Consider the following 21,251-nt stretch of genomic DNA (forward strand, 5'->3'; position numbering starts at 1 on the left):
TATAAAAATAAACTTCCTCCCTAAAAGATAACGAGGGACAGCCCCAAACACACGAGTCAACAGTCTCTGCTCACACGCTGTGTTGAATAATCACGTTGCTGTTATAAGAATCAGTTGCAAACATAGTGAATAAGTGATATATCCTTCAGAACACAACTGGAACCTAAGCTCATAGGTATGACATTATTGTTTAATAAATTTAAAGATGTATTTACACATAATTATTATAATAAAACATAGTGTTTCAGAGTGTGTGTGCACTATGCTAAAAATTTTAGCTTAGAAAGCATATTGTGATAATTCAGACTGTCAATGTTATAATACAATATAATCTTGTGTTGTTTATTCAGTCATATGACAAATCAAATTTACAAAAACTAATGACACTTATCCATATATGTAGTCATTATGTTCTATACAATGAAAATTACGAACGTTTTCGCCCTTCGGGCATCATCAGGCTCTTTGTATAATAGCTTATATCTGGTCTCTGTAGTGAAATACAATGATAATTTGATGAAAATGAACTGTTTAAAATTAACTTATATGTCTGAAATAGTGTACAGACTTAATATGCGTAAAATTAAAAACTGTAACTGCATTACGATGATACATAAAATTGTGAAATTGTTAATAATGTTCCTCATTTAAACTTCATAATACTGATGTATATATGTCGATCCTTGACCTTTGAAACAAGATCGACATATATACATCAATATTATCTGCTGCTATGACCAAGAGAGAAGTCAAATTGATGGAAGAGCAAATACAAACTTTAAGGCCTACCAGTTATAGTGTGTGGCACAGAACTTCATGTATTTTCAGAACTAGTATTCACAATGGTTGACGGTAAAATGTGCAATTCTGCTACAGAAACTTCAGCACAAAAGTGCTACATCTGTGGCGCTACCCCCAAAACAATGAACATTCATTGTAGGACAGAAACAGGGGACTGCAGCCGCTATGGATTTGAACTCTCTCCCTTGCATGCCTGGATCAAGTTTTTGAATATCTTTTACACATCGCGTATTGACTTGACATACAAAAGTGGCAGGTGAGAAAACGAGAAGAAAAAGAAGTAGTATCTTTAAGAAAACAAGAGATAATACAATGCTTTCGTACTGAAAAGGGACATTGTTGACCAGCCAAAGCCTGGAGGTGTTGGAAACTCTAATGATGGGAATACTGCTTGGCGATTCTTCAGTGAGCCAGTTAAATCTGCATGAATTACAGGAATTGACGAACAATTAATCAGACACTTTTCTGTCATTCTGCTCACAATATCGAGTGGTTTTTCAGTTGATGTAGAGAATTTGATGCATTTGCTTTTAAAACAAGAGATTTATATCTCAAACTTTACTCATGGTAATTATTTCATGCCGGTCAGTGTGCACAAAGTGCTTATATATGAAGGAATAATTACTAGATCTGCAATTTTACCAATTGGAATGCTCTCTGAAGAAGCTCAAGAAGCTAGAAACAAACAAATTAGGAGATATAGGGGAGGACATGCACGAAAAATATCGCGACAAAACAGCATTAGAGATGTGTTGAACTTTCTTTTATTAAGTTCTGATCCTGTGATCTCAAATGCTTCTCCTTTTCCACAGAAAAGACAAGAATCTTTGCCTTAGCAGTTCGACAATTATTAAGCAAATCAAAAGTCCTGGAAAGGTCGCAAGGGACGAGCAAATGCCATGACAAAGCAGAAAATGATAGCAACACAGACAGCAATGACGACGATGAAGAAGATCATGATGATAATGGTGGTGGTGATAATGATTATGATTATGACTAAAACTGTTAGAACTGATTAACACAAACTTTGGACATGCCAGTTTTATGTTTAAAACATTGTGGTAGATAAAGTAATTTTATAACTAAGCTCTTGTTTAAGAAATCATAATTGAAGAAACAACAAGTTACGTGCCGGTATTAATTTTACCTCTATTTAGCAACAAATATGTATATATTAATTTGTAACAACATATTAGTTAATATAATGCCTATCAGATGCATTTATGACTTCATTATAATTTTTTCCCGTCAGATTTCATATCTGGCCCACTGTGCAATGGTAAGGGGAAAGGGAGAACACTGAGAAAAACACCTCATACCTGCTTTGTCCATTATAAATTCCTTCATGATTCAGTCAGGGATCGAATCTGGATGTGGTGGAAGGCAGAAGGGCTAATCATTCAGCCACACAGTGTGTAATTTCAAGCAGACAGATGCTTATATTTGGTAGTGGACCCTCACAAGAGAGCGAAATTTGCATTTCTATGATAAGAGCGTTTATGTTACAGAGGCAGGTGCACAGTTTGTATTTAGTTGGTGCAAAGTGAGGAAGTTAATTTAGTAGTTTTCTCTAATATATAGTGTAGATATGTTATAAGAAGATATGTACTTACATATAACTTTTTTTTTTTTTTTTTTTTTGTTAAAAATTATCTTATTGTCTAGAATAAGTGTCTGGATAAACATATGCAAAGTGTCGAAGTTGTACCTTATTATATGATAAAATTTTGCAGTTATATTCATTATGCTTTTCTGAATATGACATCGTGATTTTATTTTGCAAACAGATGCATACAAACCACTTATTAATTATTTTCAGATACCATGCGCTTCGTAACCTGGAGAGATTTTTTCGAGAATTAGGGCAAAAGAAGGGGAAAAGTGAAATTCTCAAATATATATTTGACATTTTGGTCTCCAAGGCTGTTCTGAGGACATTTTACAGTCAATAAAGAGGTCAATTAGCTTTCTATGTTTGAAAATTCGATTATGTTGGGAAAAATACAGAAGAAATGAGAAAAATTTCTTAAAATATATAGTGCTTTGCCATCTATTACTTACTTCTTAATATGTGTGTCCAGCTATAAGCTGATTACACGATGTCCACTGTAAATCAAATACGCAGTTTTCCAGAGCTGTAGATTGGTGAGAATTTCATGTAACGAGTGGTTTTTCATTATTTCCTGCAGTTTATTTCCATCTATTACAAAACAATTACAGTTTGAGTCTGACAGTACGAGCAGTCAGGACATTCACGTAATCATTTCTGAGAACTGAGCTAAAAATGAAAACAGAGAAAAAGTACTTAACTTTTTCAAGAAAGGTCGTCAGAAGGAAGACTCTCTGCTACCCGAATGAATCTTAGAGCTTCTGAGAAAAGAGATGTTGTCAGTATTGTAGGAAAACTTTCATTTGCATCACTTCAACATGCGACAAAATGAAAAAAGCGCGAAAACTTATTTTGCAGGAATGACCAAAAATGTCACCTAATACGGCTTTCTTTTTGATTATTAGTTTACAATTGTCCTCTGATCAGTATAAAGAATTAAGGAAAAATGTAAAATTCTGTAAGAGTGATTTATATCCACCATATTATTTAGTGAGAAAAATTAAAGCTAGGGTAGTTTCAGGCAGGAAAATGGGACTATTTGTTGACATGCTAAAGCATAGAAGTGGCAATACAAATGGTGGAAAACACTGCAAGAAGATTTTTCAGGGAGGTTTCCACTTCTGCAGATATTATGACAGTAGATGGAAATCTAATCTACTTTACAAGTAATATTAGAAACCCTTTCTTGCAGGTTTGCATTTGATAAACAGGCATTTGGCATTTATACAAGAGAGACAAGGGAACTATATTTACTAATGTGCAAGTGGTATCATATGCCTGCAACTCTTCACAAATGCTTGGTTCATGGAAAGCAGATCATAGGACAGTGTATTATATCTATTGGTCATTTCTTCGTCTTACTCTTTCAAGTTTAGGTGCATATCACATTATGAACATTAATTTATTTTTCCACTGAAATCGAAAAAAAATTATTACCATTGCTATTTTTTTTTTAATTAATGCTAGTTTCATTTAGATTATCGAAAACTTATGCACTGTCAGTAATTGAAGTTACATACCAAATCTTACGAAAATTGAGCAATTAGGCCAGGTCCACACAATCAGATGCGGCGAGACGCGACATTTTGTCTCATAGTACTTGTCTCCCATTGATTTTTTATTATGTGTGCACACCGAAACAGATGCGGCGTGACAGTTGCGAGCAGACACAAGGAGACACGGAGAGACAACATTGAATGACTACTAGAAATTCGTCGTGAGGAGACTGTCTGATAGCTGCAGTGTACTGCGCATGTGTTAGTATATTGCACGCTTTACTATCTGTAAGTACTATATTGTTGTGTAATGCACATTATTTGTAATAGAGCTTGATGTGGATAAATTAGTTGTTTTAGTACAGGAAATATCTGTAAAATCTTTTAAACAATATCACGACAATGAAGTAGTTTCTAAAAATATGTGAGAAATTGCAAATGAGATGAAAGCACGAGGTGAATAATAATAATTTGTAGTAGGCCTACTTCTCTGCTCTATACTATCACTCATTATTGATTTAATATATTATTTTTCTTTATTGTGAGTCATGAAGTAGTCATAAACATACAAAATGACGTTTGTGCACATTAGTAGTATTTAATTTTAAGACTCTTTCAATCGTATAGATTCTTAGGCGTATGGAGCATCTTAGGAAATAATAACCACATACAATAGAATTTCTCATATAGATAGTTCTCTTTCATTGACGCATTTTTCTAGCCTTGGCTAGTTTTTCAAACCCACACAGCCAGCGAATCAGTTGTCGGGAGCAGACAGTTTTAAGCTGTTGTGTGGCGTTGTAAAGCACAATGTAGTGTCACGTCTGATTTTCTGTGTGCACCCGGCCTTAGTTTTCAAGAAACGATTTTTGGCTGGCTAGACTCTAAATTACATACTGTGAGCTGTGGGCGATTTAAGAGTGCAAAATTTCAGGAGGGGTTTTGATATGAGGGATAACAAAGGTTTCTTGTCAGTACAGGCATGCTAGTCTTCCATCCAGATAGCCCAGGTTTGATTCCCAGTCTGGTCGTGATGGAATTTGTGATGGACAAAGCAGATATTGGAGAGTTTTCTCGAGGTACTCCCATTTCATTCTACCGGCACACTTCACCACCTCATTTCATCTATCATCTGCATTAGTTAGAAATAAGCTAGTGTGAAGTATTAGGGGTAGTATGGTTCTCTGATGCTAATATAGGATTTAAGAACTTGGGCTCCAGGCCTTGAGATTTTAACAGTTATTGATATCAGGATGGTATATAGCTCTGCCAAATTTGAGGCAAGATGGCCTGTCTGTCAGCATCAGATTCACGAATCCCAACCAGGCCATCCTTCGAACTTGGATAAACATTGCATATATAGGGCGCACAATGGGCAAGTGAGTGCCTAGGTGCATGGCTCTAGCACTCAAAGAGCCAAGCCAGGGAATAAGGATGAATAATTGAAATAATTGGTAGTACAACATACATCAAATAGTGCAGAGTTCGAAGTTTCTACATTTTCAATAAGTTTATCTTTATTCTTTTCTATATCTCGCACCGTCTGTTCCTGTATTGTTTATTATTCATAGTTCAGCTTTTACATTTCAAGATATTCTTGTTTCTATAAAGGTTGTGAAACTTCATATCTATAGTACAAATAAACCTGTCAACTGACAAAGATAGCAGAAATGAAAGAATATAGTACAGTACAGTATATCGTTGTTGCGCCTCAAAAAACCATGTGCAAAACCGAAACTTTTCAAGAGAAGCAAAGCAAGTTACAAATTACCAAAGCGATTTTTATTTTTCTATTATACAAGTGAAACTATTAAGTATTCACATACTGGATTACAAGGGACGATTCGCAACAGCTTCCTGTTCTCTTTGCACCACACAACTTATTTTTGACCAATATGTCATATGGCAGTTTTTCAAGATGCAATGACGATATGTGGTACTACCTGCTCTATTTTTCAAGCTGACAAGGCTTACGTTGGTAATTATTAGTTATTGGTTCTGAAAAGAAGTGGTTTGAAGGACAAGTTAGAGGATGGTTTTGGGACAGATTGCTGTTACCTGTAAAGAAGCAGAGCAATGCTTATGCTTACAAATGGATTTTAAGGAACCCAGAGGTTCATTGCCACCCTCATATAAGCCTGCCAGCAGTCTCTATCATAAGCAAGATTAATCCAGTCTCTACCATCATGTTCGACCTCCCTCAAACCCATTTTTATATCATCCTCCCATCTACGTCTCTATCTCCCCAAAGGTCTGTTGTGTATGTCGTCTTTTTATGCCTGTGCGGCCTACTTTAGGTTCATGTTTTGAACAAACCGTGGAAACCCACCCGCGTTTTGGGATCAGTCAGTTGTTCTCTCTTCCTCTCTTTGTGCATGGACCGTATCGCCAAACTCTCTGCTTGCCACGTGGCAAAAGAAAACAAAGGGAGGAGGTGAGTGTACTCGGTGATGCGAAGCCAGTAGCATGGGGATATGACGTCAAGACGCATGATGCGCATCTCGAGTGGGGTATATAAGGCCGGCCCAGTTCAGACAGGCACTTGGCCTTCAGCTGCCGACTGTCAAAGCCCATCTTCTCGCAGTTATATTTCTTTTCGCTCGTATGTGTCTCAGCATGTACACCACCCAGGAACTGAGAGCCGCCTTGCGGTCCATCTCCAGTTTATCCTCATATCTCTCTCTCTCTTCCCTGCACAATTCGCCACCTCATCTCTCCTTCTGTAGTTCCGCACACTCCTACACTTTATCCCGATCAATTCCCCCCGTCCCTTCTGATCTTTCCGGTCTCAGTTTGCCCGACCTGAGTCCTGCCTTCGAACCCCTCTCCTGTTGAAAAGTCGCTAGGCAGGCTAGTTGATCCCTCGATGGAAGAGTTGTCCGTTTCCCCACTCCTGGTGTCGAAAAATCGCAAAGCTAGGCTCGTTGTGATCCCTCGACACCTACAGAGCTTGTTCTCTCTGTCGAAAAGTCGCTAAGCATCTTAGTTGATCATTCGAAGCCGATTCCATCTCTCGCTCTCCTCTCCCCTCCCACATCGTCAGATTTCAGGCCACTCCCATTTCCCCCATCCCCAAGTACTCCCGTTTCCCCTCTCTCTTTTCTACGTTGCCATCCCGTTCACTTCCTACCAGCCCCATAGCTACTCTCATCTCTCCCCAGGCACTCCCGTTACCCCTCTCATATATCGTCAGCCCTGGCATCAGCAAAGCTTCGAGTTAACTTTAGTCAGAGTCAGAGGATATTATCGATTTTAGTCAAGAGGGCCAAACTTTCCATATTCTAGATTTTCTCAACGGCACTCACATTTCCCCTGCCCACGAACTAGAGAAGAACGCTAATAGTTTTAAATAAACAACTGTATCTGTACCAGAGTATTTCCTTTCTACATCGTCGCATCATCCTCCCCTCCCACAAGCTTCGACACAACTTGTCAGTCACTCCCATTTTCCCTCTCTCCATGTGTGATCACAGCAAGCTGAAGAACGTCAACGAAGACTGGAGCACAACACCAACATCATATCATCACCTCTCCAAAAACAAGCATCAGCCCTCTCGTGCTGTCACTCCCGTTTCCCCTCTCTACACGTCGACGACATGCCAGAGGAATGTCAGCGACCGGCGCATGACAGGTCTTTTTCCCTCCAGCCTCCCAACTAACACTCTATACACATTTCTGGATTCGTCCATATGTGCTACATGCCCTGCCTATCTCAAACATTTGGATTTAATATTCCTAATTATGTTAGGTGAAGAATACAATGCCTTATTTTGTGGTTTCGTAACAAGCTGTTTTTTACGGTGATGGGCTGTTAGCCCTTCACTCAATCCCCAAGCTGGAGGACCATTCTCTGCCATAGATGAAAAAAGTTAAAAGTGGAACATTTTATTTGGAGTAGCCAGATTTTCCGCAAAAAAGCAGACATTATAATGTGACATGACATGGGACGCTTATTATCAGTAATTTATATAATAAAGTAAATTTTTAGTCTTAGTAGGCCTATATAATGAAATTCATACAAAATACTCACTTGCTTATGGCTTTAAAGAACCTGGAGGTTCATTGCCGCCTTCTCATAAACCTGCCATCGGTCCTTATCCAGAGCAAAATTAATCCAGTCTCTGCAATCATATCCCATCCCTCAAATCCATTTTAATATTATCCTCCCATCTACGTCTCGGCCTTCCCAAAGATTTTGAGGTTTCGTAACAAGCTGCTTTTTACGGTGATGGGTTGTTAGTCCTTTGCCCAACCTCCAAGCTGGAGGACCACCCCTTATCGGCTGTCCGCAACTGCTTATTCAATATATTCACAGCTAGACTTCGTATCTGGAGGCCTCCACCTTTATCTGCAACCTGAGGATGCGCCATGCTATAGTGATAGAGACCCATAATACATGGACAAAATAATGACTACTTAAAGTAACTGTGTATTTAACTGTAGAGATTATAAAATAAGCACATACCTTGTTCAATTTCCTGCTTGTTGATACTTCTCTGATGACTCAATTTGTTTAAGCAAGGAATATTGTTTGTCATTTAGTAAATACTTGTGAAAATCCACATAATAGAGATGTCTTAAATTAAATTTCACAAACATAATTCTTTTAATTGTCTCCAGACATAAATGGTTTCTCTCGTTGATTCACTGAGAATTGACGAGAGGGAAAAGCAGGATAGTGTCTGATATTCTACAGTGTCTGGCTACAGGACACACCTAAACGCGGGAAATGTTTGGCAAATTCCAGATATATGGTAACCGTAGCCATACAATAACACTGCAAAGAAAGTACTGTACACAAGTGCATGATAGGAATTGTAACAAATAAACAACTGAGCTGTTGTCACTTTAGTTAAATTGTTTTTAAAGACATTTAGATTTTTTAATCGTATGCCAGATATTACATACCTCCCAGTAGCTTATATTGCAGACTGTGTAAGCATATGGTGATAAGGGAGTGACAGTTTTTTTTTGTTAAGCATTGTGTACTCGCTTATGCGTTTTTATAGTGCTACAAGTCATAGATTATATCTCTATATGAGTGTATGTTGCCATCCATGGTCTAATAGTTACAGTACTTGCCATTAGCTCTGGAGTTCACAGATTCAAACTCAGCTGAGAGTAATGGACTTTCAAGGGACGATAAAAATCCGGCTATGAACCCAATTCTCACTAGAATGAATATGAAGCACACATCTCGGAAACTATGTAGGTTGTGCTTCCATTCCTAAGTCATTATCCTTAACATATTCACGAAGACTTTAATGAATATAGTAAAACAGCAAGATGGATATAAAATGAATACACCTTATACAATAACCATTGGTGACGAAATATAGCTATTAATTCATGTGCAAGTGGTACATCATAAGTAATACCTAAGAGAGTAAAATGATCTAACACTTCAATGTATTACTCTTAGAAATGGATACACAGATTAATGATGATTAAAATTAATTATAACTTTAAGTAGATGTTTTAATTTTGGTAAACTAAGGTCAAATTTAAGGATTGCATGAAGTCTTGAGCTTAGTGGCCTATGTAACCAGATTGTGTGGAGATTTTTTCAGTAGTAACCTCAGCAATTTTTATTCTCTTTGTTCTGTGGAGGAAAAACATACAAATGAAAAGAGAAGACACGTCAATAAAAATATTGGTTAAAGCAGATTTTTATTTTAACCATATATGTACATATTCTTACATTCAGATTTTAACATTTCTTGAAACTTAAGTACACATAAATTTCTCTCCTTTGTATTATAGTGGGCAATCAGAAAATATTCATGATACCAATTGTAATGGGTAATTGAACTGAATTAATTCTATTGCATTAGGCTACTTATCAAAGTAAATGGGTTGTCCAAAATATGGGCATGTTCTGTGCCAGATTCTTGTCATTTCCCCTTCTGTATCCAGACACTCATTTGCACATTTCAACAGCAAGTCCCCCTGAAACAACAAAGTTTGTATTTTAAGAAAAATATTAATATTTTAAAACAAAAATACATTTGAAAATCGTTTGTTGAATTTCAGTTACATTATAAGCCCATTAAGGGATTGTGACCTTCAAGCATAATAAGTCGGACAGCACTATAGACTGAAAATATTTTATGAAATGGGGAAAACAATTTAGACACAACTTTATAGGAAATATATTTTATTGTGCAATAGTTGCAGTGAAAAATGCAAATAAGAGCTCATTTCATATGAAAAAAATCTTTGATTGTTGTTTGCCATGTGTTTGTACTACTATTATGAATAACATTTTCTATGTGGTTCAAGGAACTACAGATAACTTCACTTGATACACCTCTAGGAGCACATTTACTGCTCCGAGGGCTTTGTGTGATGTGGGTACACTTTCATCTGCTGATTCAATTTCCTTATCACTATCTTCATTTTGGGCAGTAGTGGCAGCATGATCTGCAATCATGTTGTCAATACCGCGGATTTCTGGGGTAACTAGATTATTGTCAACTTCAACTGACACAAAATTATTGATATTAATTTGAGCAACTTCTCCTGTACAGAAGTCCAATTCTCGTCATCCATCATTTCACAGATTGTTTGTGCCATTTTGCACTGCAAACTTACTACACACTCCACAGAATTTAAAGGATGACTAAATTTTACAGAAAGGACAGAGAGACCTTTAAATGTTAAAATGTTTTCATACAAGGAAAGTACCAGTAACTGCAACTTCCAACAGTGCCTACCATAACCCTATGGTTTTCAGTTAGAGGGTGAAACTTCTTTCTTGCACTCGTGGTGCAATGACCCTCAGTATAGTCACAGCAACATATTTTTTCACCATGCTTTTAAAACATTACAAGTTTCGCATTTTATACGGAAATTTTAGTCATTTCCGATCCACAAAATGTGCTATAAGCGAGATTTGAAAGAGTTGCAAGAAAGAATTATGCACGATTATATCAGTGGTGTTCAGGTAAAGGGGCTTAAGTCATATTTTGTGCAAGCGGAGTTTTGTTTCCCAGGTGAATACACAAGTTACATTTTAGAAGTGGCTATACAAAAAACAAAATAATACTAGCATTTGCTGTGTTTTATTTGTGTAGAAAATTATTTGCAATAAGTTTCCGAAATTAAATTTTTATTTATTTCAAAACTCATTTTTATGACTTATTTCCTTTTACGCAAACACCATCGATACGGTATATGAAATATCCAGTGACCATATAAAAGAGCTTAATGAATGGGGTGGAGTTATAAACGGGAGCATATTAATAAGATTTTACTGTATTTCAATGTTCACTGGTAAATACACATCTATTAAGAAAAGGTATATGTTGGACAGATATAATATATTTAAGATATGACATTGTTCTTTATTTCTTTTATCTTCAATACATCCCATGTAGCTTTCAGATTTACTTTATCTGTGGCATGACAATCCATGAAGAGCCAAGGCTGATCAGCCTCACTTGCCTCACATTCATATGCCTCAGCAGAGATGAATGATCATCCAACCAGAATGGAGGTATTGTATGGTTAGCAGAATAATCCCTCAGCTGTTATAGCTGGTTTTCGTAATTGGATTTTGTTACCTATTGTAACTACCCAAATTGACCACGATGCTGGGTGGATACTGGTCCCATGCACTGCCAAAATTTCATGAGAAAATTCCTTCCCCATGAGAACTCAAACCAGCACACATTCCACGAGTCCTAGGCATATGCCTTAGTTAATGATGCTATGGCACAGGATCAGATTTACTTTGTTGTTTTGTTTAGTCAATTGTCCAAAGACAGGTCTGAACCTCACAAGCGATACCAAGAAGGCACCCTTATGAGGCAATTAGGTCAGGAGATACTGGGGTAGGATGGCCAGTTCCTTTCTCCCTCCATTGCATACATCGCAAACTAGCTACATATTACATTAGTCAGACTTCAGATGCATACAAACAACTGTTCTTCCTCTGACACATATCGTCAAGTGAGATATACTGCCTGATAATAGATGTACTGTACATGTCAGCCAGAACATCAATCAGAGGATAGATTTACTTTATCTCTTTTTTTATACAATTATTACTCTCTTTATATTTTCTGCTCTATTGTTTACAATTTCTTATATTGTGTTTTCAATTTTCAGTGGATTTACTCTTTCGTAATGACCACAATGAGAGAAACATCCTTCTGGTATTTTTAATTTTTAAATGTCTTTGTCTAAGTACGAAAACAGATTCAATCTTTGCAATGTTGCAATATTTATATTTCACTGCAATAGAAAATGGTCTTCTAAACTATTAATATAAAATTATCAGAAAAATCTGTGAACTACTGGTAATAATAGCAGCAGAAAACTCATTCACTTTCTTTATATAATTTCAGTATATTATTTTTCCATTTTTAATGTAGAAAATTCAGTAAAAATAGTTTCATTGTGAACATTTTCACTTCTGATTTGACGCTAATACGAAAAGTTCAAGTTTTATGGTATCTTATTAAGAAAAAGGTAAAGGTACACACAGTCTCCTGCAAGGCAGAGTATCGTAACCACCATTTTGCTAACTTTACAGGAGAGTTAGTTACGATACTACTTATCCAGCATGATGGGGAATACGATAGTCAAAGTTTAAACCAACTTATCAGAAGAAAAAAAATTGTTGAAGCTCACGGAAGCACAGTACTGGACAATTTATTCTAAGCATTGTAACTCATTTTCGGTAAAAGTGACGCTTATTATTCTTTGCCTAGCAGAAGACGATATGTAAAACTTTTTCTTTTTCAACAGCTCTACTGAAGAAAATTCTGACGTTAATGCCGAAATATGCTGTTTCAATGTACAAGTAATTAAGAACTATGAGGCAACATTTTACAATATTTTATTTCTTATATAAAAGAAATTAATTCACATGGGGAAGCTGTAAAGCAGATGTCATCACGGTGGGCATATTGCACACTGGGTACCTGGTACACTAGGCGGGCAGACTCTGGAAACCTGTTGTAAATGTAAACAGACAGTGTCGCGCACTCAAACCTAGCATAACCAAGCAGTAACATTGCAGCGGTTTGTAAAATGGATAGATCTACTGATATGGTACTTATTTATTTGTTTGTTAATTAATTAATTTATTTATTTATTTATTTTAGTAGAGTAAGGTCATCAGGCCTATTCTTTCCCTCTATGAAGGGATTAGAACTACAATATCAAGAATACAATTTAAATTAAAATTACAGTTAACATTAAATTTACAGTTACAATAAAATCAAATTAATAAAACGTTACCTGATTAATAAATACTATAATTTATTGTAGAATTAAAGAACAAAGAAAGTATTAGTTACTGAAGTATAAGTTAAATGTAAAATAATTATCTAGGTATGAAATTATTACTGAAGATTGAAGCATTTTATGCTACAATAAGAGAACAATTTATAAAGAGAATAGAACGAGTACTGGCAATACATTTAAAGTGATTCAAGATTCTCGACGAGAGGAATGGTTTCTTTCTGTTCAAACTGGCGAACATGCCAAATACTTAGTATATGGACACTCTGTTATAATATATATACTGGGTGTTCATTTCAAAGTGTGCCATGACGTCACTGTTGTGAGTCAGCGATTTGAAGCGAGTTTCAGCTTTTATGTCAGAGAAGTTGCCTATATTCAAGGGTTCAATCTGAACTTGAGAACGTGTGCGGTATAACTTGAACGTTGTAGCAACAGATGGCGGTCTGTACGGTCTGTGTGCTACCATAACCTCTTTCGAACTATGTTTTGCGCGGGCAAGTCGTACACAGGGTATTTGTTATCATCGGTTGTGTACGGCAACATTCCACAACACAAATCAAACGCTCCGTGTCCATGTTGACCATCGAAGTTAATATCAATGAATACGTAAATAATCGTCTTGACTCTCTCCCCATATCCCGACCAAAGACGTTATATAGTATACTAGACTCACACAGAGCGCTGGTGTGCTGTCCAAAATTGAAACCTGTCTGCGCATGTTTACGCCGCCATGCTACTGGTAGAAATAGAGCGGCAAACACGATTGTCATACTTGTCCTTTGTTTTGTCTCGGGTGTTTTTAGTGAACAGTGTGAAAGTAATGGCAATATAATTTTGAAAGATGACATATTATCGCCGCGGACTCATGCTTAACATGCCGGCATCTACAATAACGTGCGGTGTGCTTTTAAAACATAATTTTGCCGACCGATTGTTGCTCTCTAGGTTTCACTCTAAGCGTCACGTTGTCACGTCTACTTCCTCGATAAGAATAAGCACTAGTTTGTTATATTGTTAATTGGTTATTATTATTATTATTATTATTATTATTATTATTATTATTATTATTATTATTATTTCATATACGAGTACGTTGCCTTTTTTTAACTCTTAATAATAACTCTTTAATATTAATTTTTAATCACATACCTTAATGTTCGTCCTTAGCACAAGACATTGTATCCTCGTTTTTAGTCCACGTGGATTAGACAAGTAAGTGTCATTTAATAATGGAAGCAGCTTATTGGTTGCATTATTGAAATTGAGGTGAGTGAATGGAGCGGCGACAAAGAAATTTAAAACAATAATACAATTAAATTTCAAAGACCTGCCGAATGTTAACCATGAGAGCGCGGCGATAATACCATCCCTGTTTAATTTTCCAAGTCATTTGCAATAGGTACGATATAATATTATCTCTGTTGTTACAATGTCAATATCATTAAAAATCAATCAGTAGTTTACGACAATAAAGAATACTTAGTTGATAGTACAGGTATATCAGACTGTAGAGAAATCCCACTGAGTGAATTACTGTATTTAGACTTACACATCAAATGTTAAAACATTAGTGGAAACATAACTTTTTGTTTTTATTATGTAGATGAATTTATCTGCAAGATAATAAACTTTCATTCAAGATCCATATATGGATAAATAAATATACAGCTAATAAATAAATAAAAAAATAAATAAATAAATAAATAAATAAATAAATAAATAAATAAATAAATAAATAAATAAATAAATAAATAGCTAAGCCTTCTTTGTGAACTTATGATTCAGAGTTCACCTATAAATAACTCTTTTACATTTTGCCGGATATATTTTATTAACAAAAGCAAGGAATGGCATCTTATTGATATTACATATGTGCGTAAAAATTATGTACCATCACTCCGCAAGCAATGATAATATATCTATTTTATTTATTTAAAATAACAATACAATATGTAAAAAATCCACACACAAAAAAGTAGGTCTATGTGGTTTTTTTATCTTGCATAAAGAAATTGTTTAGTTTTTAGGTCTTCACGTTACCTATTGTTTGCAATGTATTAGGTACCAGTACGTTTTATAATTGATAGCATTCCGTTTATTAAATTGAAGAATGAATTCAATGTAATTTGGCTACCTTCGCACATTATATTTTGCCAGATTACCTATGTCCTGTGGTCTACAAGTACCGGTAATATAATTTTCGATTCTCTAAAACTTAACAACAGGTCTATACTGATAATCACATATTTATTTCACTTAAGAATTTGATTATAATAAGAACTTGTGTAATCAAGGTGCATACATTTATGTCTTGTGACCTAAGAGTAATGTATGTTAATATAATTTTCGATTCTCTGAAACCTAACAATATGCTGATTAACGTAAAATTATACAATCTATAAATGTGTATTGTGTAGGCCTATTTATGGATGTATGAGCATGTTTTCTACAAATTGCTGCGTTCGTATTTTCTTTTCTTTAATGTTCTAACGCATATCAACGAAACTTTGAATATGTTTATTTCGTCCTAATTTTAGGTTAAACGTCGAAAATGGCCATAATCTGTCAATTTTAGATCATCACAGCGTTAAATTGCGTGATCTACGTTCTGCTATTATGCGTCTGCTCTCCAACATCATGGCGGCAAGCGCAGCGTTCAATTTGCCCCGGTTTCCTCGTTTCGCGCAGCCGAGACTGTAGGGGCTTGATCCCGACAGTAAGAAAAAAACTCACCTCAGTAGACTACGTGTTTCTAAACAGTTCACATTCCTGCCACTACTGGAGTTACCGTACGTATCAGTAAGTACCAACGAGTTAGAAAGAGAAAGATATAGAGTGGTCATTGCGCCGCCATGTTTGAAGAAAATTGAACGACCGTCGGTAATGAACTTATGCGCCCAAAACAAAGTGGGCGTGGTGATAACTGACATTAGAATCGTCAGCTGTCTTAATTTCGTTTGCATAAATCAGTTAAACTGAAGTGGAAAAACCTAGTATTTCGTCAAATACGTGCTAGGAACTTAATCTAAACTTATGTACGCTAAATTTAAAACACTTGAGCTATTCCTAGAAGGAATGCTTAAAAGAATAACCTAAGCAAAATTGTCATGTAGTATGACAAGAAGTCCTAGCAAATATACCGAAGAAAATGTTAATATTCCTAGGTTCTTTTAAATGCGACCTGCAAGATTGCCTATAAAATGAACGAGTATGATTCGGATGATTTTATTAAATTGTTTTCCAGTCTCTACACGTTGCAAAACTATTTACTATACCATAAGATATAGAATGAAAGTAGGCCCTATCTGTAGTAAACAACCTTTACCTCCAAGCTTGTAACGTGGGTGAAACATGACAAAACACGCTTTCAGTTTTTTTGTTACAGTAAAGTATAATTATTATCGAAATGTGAACGTGAGGCCAACAGCCGGCTGGTCTGTCTGAGCCTTTCAAGGGCTGTGGCACCACAGATAATTATTAGTGTATAATTGAGCACCCACGTACAATAATGGGGTAAGTAGTTACGAAATATATTCATACTTACCCCATTATTGCACGTGGGTGCTCAATTATGTTCTTTCATGTCCTTCCATGACATAGAGTTTTGCGTTATTTTGGATGCGAGTGTCGAAATACAATTTTAATATTTGATTGCTATTACTAGGTTTGAAACGGAATTGTAGCGGTTTTATCCATATTTAGTTTAACTTTATTACTAGTGAACCATTTATTTGATTAATCGTTTGTCTTCGAAATAGGCCTACTTCTTATAAGCTACAGCTCATCGTCTTCTTGTATAAGCAGTAAGGACAGAAGGAGCAGAAATAAAGGCTGCCGGTGTCGAAATACAGTTTTAATATTGTATTGCTATTTGTTTTTCACTGGGTCTGAAACGGAATTGTATGGTTTTATCCGTATTTAGTTTAAGTACATTACCAGTGAACCATTTATTTTGTTTATGCCGGGCGTTGTTACACATTTATGCATGAAAAAAATGCTGCTAATTAACAGAACTATGGACTTAACTTCATAAAATTTACATGAAATATGATATATCAGTTGTCTTTTTCCTTTTGACATTGCAATTATATGCAGCACACACAACAGGCATGTTTTTTCTTCGTTTTTTTGTACTTCTTACCTCCGTTATACGACATTGTAAGCAGACGAATTTTTACAAAAGTGGGCGCTTAGCTCAGATCTGCCGTGTTTCGCGGTGGCACCGCAAAGAGCGCTGTACAGGACAACATGGCCACTCTATAGTCTTCTCTTTCTAACTCGTTGGTAAGTACTCTTCAGAATGAATGCCGTACTTGCTAGGCAACTTCTCTGGCACATTGGTAATACGCCTCTGCGGAAGTGTAGGAAGATTAAATTGTCTAGGCTCATCGACTAGCCACCACATGACGTCATACATCGAGCCATGACACACTTTGAACTGAACATGCAGTATTGTACCGTAGGCTAATGTGCTAATGTTGTCAACTTAACGACTATTCACTTGTCTCAATGCTGAAGTTTACAGACGTAAATTCTAAAAGTACGAAATTATAACTATGATTATATGACTAAACTAGATAGGCCTACTGGTATAACAGGACGATATGCCATATAAACAGTTAAGAGATAAGAGAAAATAATTACAAAGGTAGAATAAGTTGTATTAAGAATGCCTCTGGTTCAAAGTTTATTTGGCACTGACTCACGCTTTAAACTAGGCCTATATCACCGACACGGGTAGTGCGTCGCTTAGTACCGCCATTTTTAACGTGTATAACACCGTCCAAAGTCCACACATTAGTAAGCAGTGGCGGCCGCTCTTTATGTGCTGCACCACACAGTTAATATTCTGTCCTTTGTATAATCTTATTTATGTTTTCTTTTGTTTATTTTAGGTGCTCCAATGTACGAAGAATCGGGAACTGCTAATGTCTATAGCAGTGGTCGTCAGCACTCGCTGAAATGTGCAAAGGGTACGCGGTGCCGTCCCGTGTGCACCGTCATGCAGCAGGGAGAGTTAGAGAGCATACCCGCTAGCAGCTACGGAGAGCACCATGGTGCACTGCGTTTTCTGCGGGTAAGAGACGCTAGCCCCAGCGTGCTCTGTGCTGACGACCCCTGGTCTATAGCTTATGCGTTGTCTGCAAGTCCCAGTCGGTAATGTGTGCTGACTTCCTTATCGCAATGATCAGCAGTGAAATGCAGCGAACCTTGCACATGCGCACAAAGCTTACATTCTCTTAATGTATGCCGTAATCTACAGTATCCTATTATAAACAGTGTGAGCTGCAAGACAAAGCAGCGAGTTGAAATGACTCGTTCCCATTCGCGTGTTATAAAACCTACAATCAATCAGGAGTGAGTGACTATTTGTAGATGGGTTCGCGGACGTCACGACATCTTTGAGGAGCAGTAGTGTACTATTTGTGAGTTTGTGTCTATTTTACAAGTCCTATCACTGAATGCAGGGACGACTATTTTATTCTTATGCTACTTATTAAACTTCCCTATAAAATTGAAACGTATTGTTTATAACATTTATTATTATTTGTTTATTTATACGTACTATATGTAATACAATTTAATTCAAACATCCAGTACTCCTATTCTACTCCTTCAACCTCCGAGTACCGGAATGCTATTCGAATTTAAAATTTTGGTTGCTGGTTGCCAATATGGAGGGGATCAACTCCAAAATAATTGACATCAGTGTTGCCAACTGGACGGAAATTCCGTCAGTTTTCCGTCAAAACTGACGGAATTTCAATGTAGCGGACCGGAAAAGAATGGTTTTGACGGATTTTCTGACGGAAATTACGATTTAAACCGTCTTTTGACTCTTTTAGCTGCTGTTAACTTTCAATATTGCTTAATTTTTGGGGAAGCGTAGACCAACCTAGTACATCAACAACTGCAGAACTAGAAGTAGATTTTGTTAATGAATATTATTATTTTAATGAAGATTGTTAAAAAAGTTGAGTTAATATTTGCTTTTATTTGTATATAGCCTAGATGTATTGAGTGAGTCCTTTTTTTAAATTTTGACGGATTATGACGGATTTCCAGATGTTAGACTGACGGGGATACAATTTATGTGTTGGCAACGCCAATTGACAGCTTCTGTAGCAATAAAAGCGCAGCATGGACTTCACACTACACCACTAGTGAGTAGGTCAACCAAATTTTAATTTCCTATTTTTAGCCACGAGCCGCCACTGTTAGTAAGGCCATACTTGGTGATACACTGTTGCAGCAGATTGTATCTCATCCGCGTCAGATCTTCACGGATCGTCGTAGAACTGCATTTCAGACCCCATTTGTTTCTGAAGACCTCGTTTCGCTTCCTATAGCTAACGAACTTGACTATGACAGGACGCGTAGCTCCATCAATTCTCCTGCCTACCCTGTGGCTCCCCTAGCTTCAGTTTGATACCAATTTTTTTTTTCGCCGTATCTATAATTATCTTGTCTGTGTCCTCGTCGTTTTCCTCGGGAACACCAAAAATTCGCAGACACTGACGCCTTTAGTACTACTCGAGATAATCTGTTCCCCCCCCTCCCCCCCAGAATATGCGCTTCCAATTTTGCTATTTTGTCGTCCTTTTTTTTGAGCGACTGTTCTAACTGCTTTATCACCTCCATGTTCTTTTCTAACGTCGCCCTTATCACTTATTATGTTGGCAATACCTTCCAAAATGGCTTGGTCCTGTAGAGCGTCTTTCATCACACGCCTCACACAATCTTTCATATTCTCTTCAATCACTTTATCTTTTTTGGGACCCATGATTAATTCTCAGAGCTTATTTACAACTGTAATGGACTGAATAAAATTAAGGCACTTCGCACTATAGAACTCCTACTTTAAGAGATTTCGTCGAGAGCCTAACTTTGCTTACAGAGCACTGGCAGCCCTCTCTCTTCTTTTCTCGGCATTTATTTTTTGTATATGTCTATTTGTATTCTGGTGGTGTGGTAGAGAAGGCCTGATGGCCTTAATTCCACCAGATTAAATAAATAAATAGATGGATGTATGAATGGATAAAGCTGATGCAGCAGAAATGAGAAGTATTAAAACGGAAAAAGAACAATCAAGAAAATTACTTCGAACTGCAATATTCGTAAGTTTGTATTCCTTTTTTATAAATCGATCTGAAAATATGTAATCATGTTGAATTAAAATGTCATCAGTTTCATGATAAAAAAATGAGATCGTTTATTCAACTTGACAGCATTAAATAAACAGATTATATTTAAATGTTTTAAAATTACTAGAATTTGTAATTAATAATACATATATACTTAATTCTAGTAAGTATAACTGTCTCTGTTCTCAAAAAAAGTTTGCAAGTTTTTATCGTAATTATTCTGAAAAAAATCTAATTCTCCATTAAAAATAAAGGCAAAATAAAGGATTTATTTATTTATGTTTACCTTATAACAGTAGTCACATGTAAAGATGCACGTATCTGTTGGATCAAGAGGCCAGGTTGGTTTAGTGAGAACCATAGCTGTTGCAGACAACATAACTGCCAATACCAGGTGAAGTGAACAGGAGGACACTGAAAAGCGAATGTTGTAATCTGTTAGTTAGCATATTCGAGACTGCGAAGGACCTACTTCCACTTATAACTTATGCATAGTATACTCAATGCATTATTTCATATTATTTCTACATTTTGTAAATTAAATCATTTCAAAATGAATCCAGATTTACAAAATTGAATTCACATTAACAAATGCAATACAGTAGCCTATAAGTATACATCTTAGGCCTAATCATTCTCATTTCTGCAGATTCATTCATTCATTCATAGTTCTCTGCCCAAGGGCAGGTCTTTCACTGCAAACCCAGCATTCTCCAATCGTCATGCCATGTCTGCAGTTTTTCTTGAGAAAGATAAATGCGGTACCTTTCCATTGCTTTCCGCACACACTCTCTTTTGTATCTTAAAAGATGCTAGAGGGCCCCAGCGTGGAGGTTAGGAGAGTAGATTTGACTGACTTAACTGAAATTCACCGCTGAGGTTAAATATCAGTTCTATCAGGATTTTTGATCCGATCAGAGATCAAGAAATTCCAATTAGCCTTTG

The sequence above is a fragment of the Periplaneta americana genome, chromosome 17, assembly GCF_040183065.1.
Source record: "Periplaneta americana isolate PAMFEO1 chromosome 17, P.americana_PAMFEO1_priV1, whole genome shotgun sequence".
In the NCBI taxonomy this organism is placed as follows: domain Eukaryota; kingdom Metazoa; phylum Arthropoda; class Insecta; order Blattodea; family Blattidae; genus Periplaneta; species Periplaneta americana.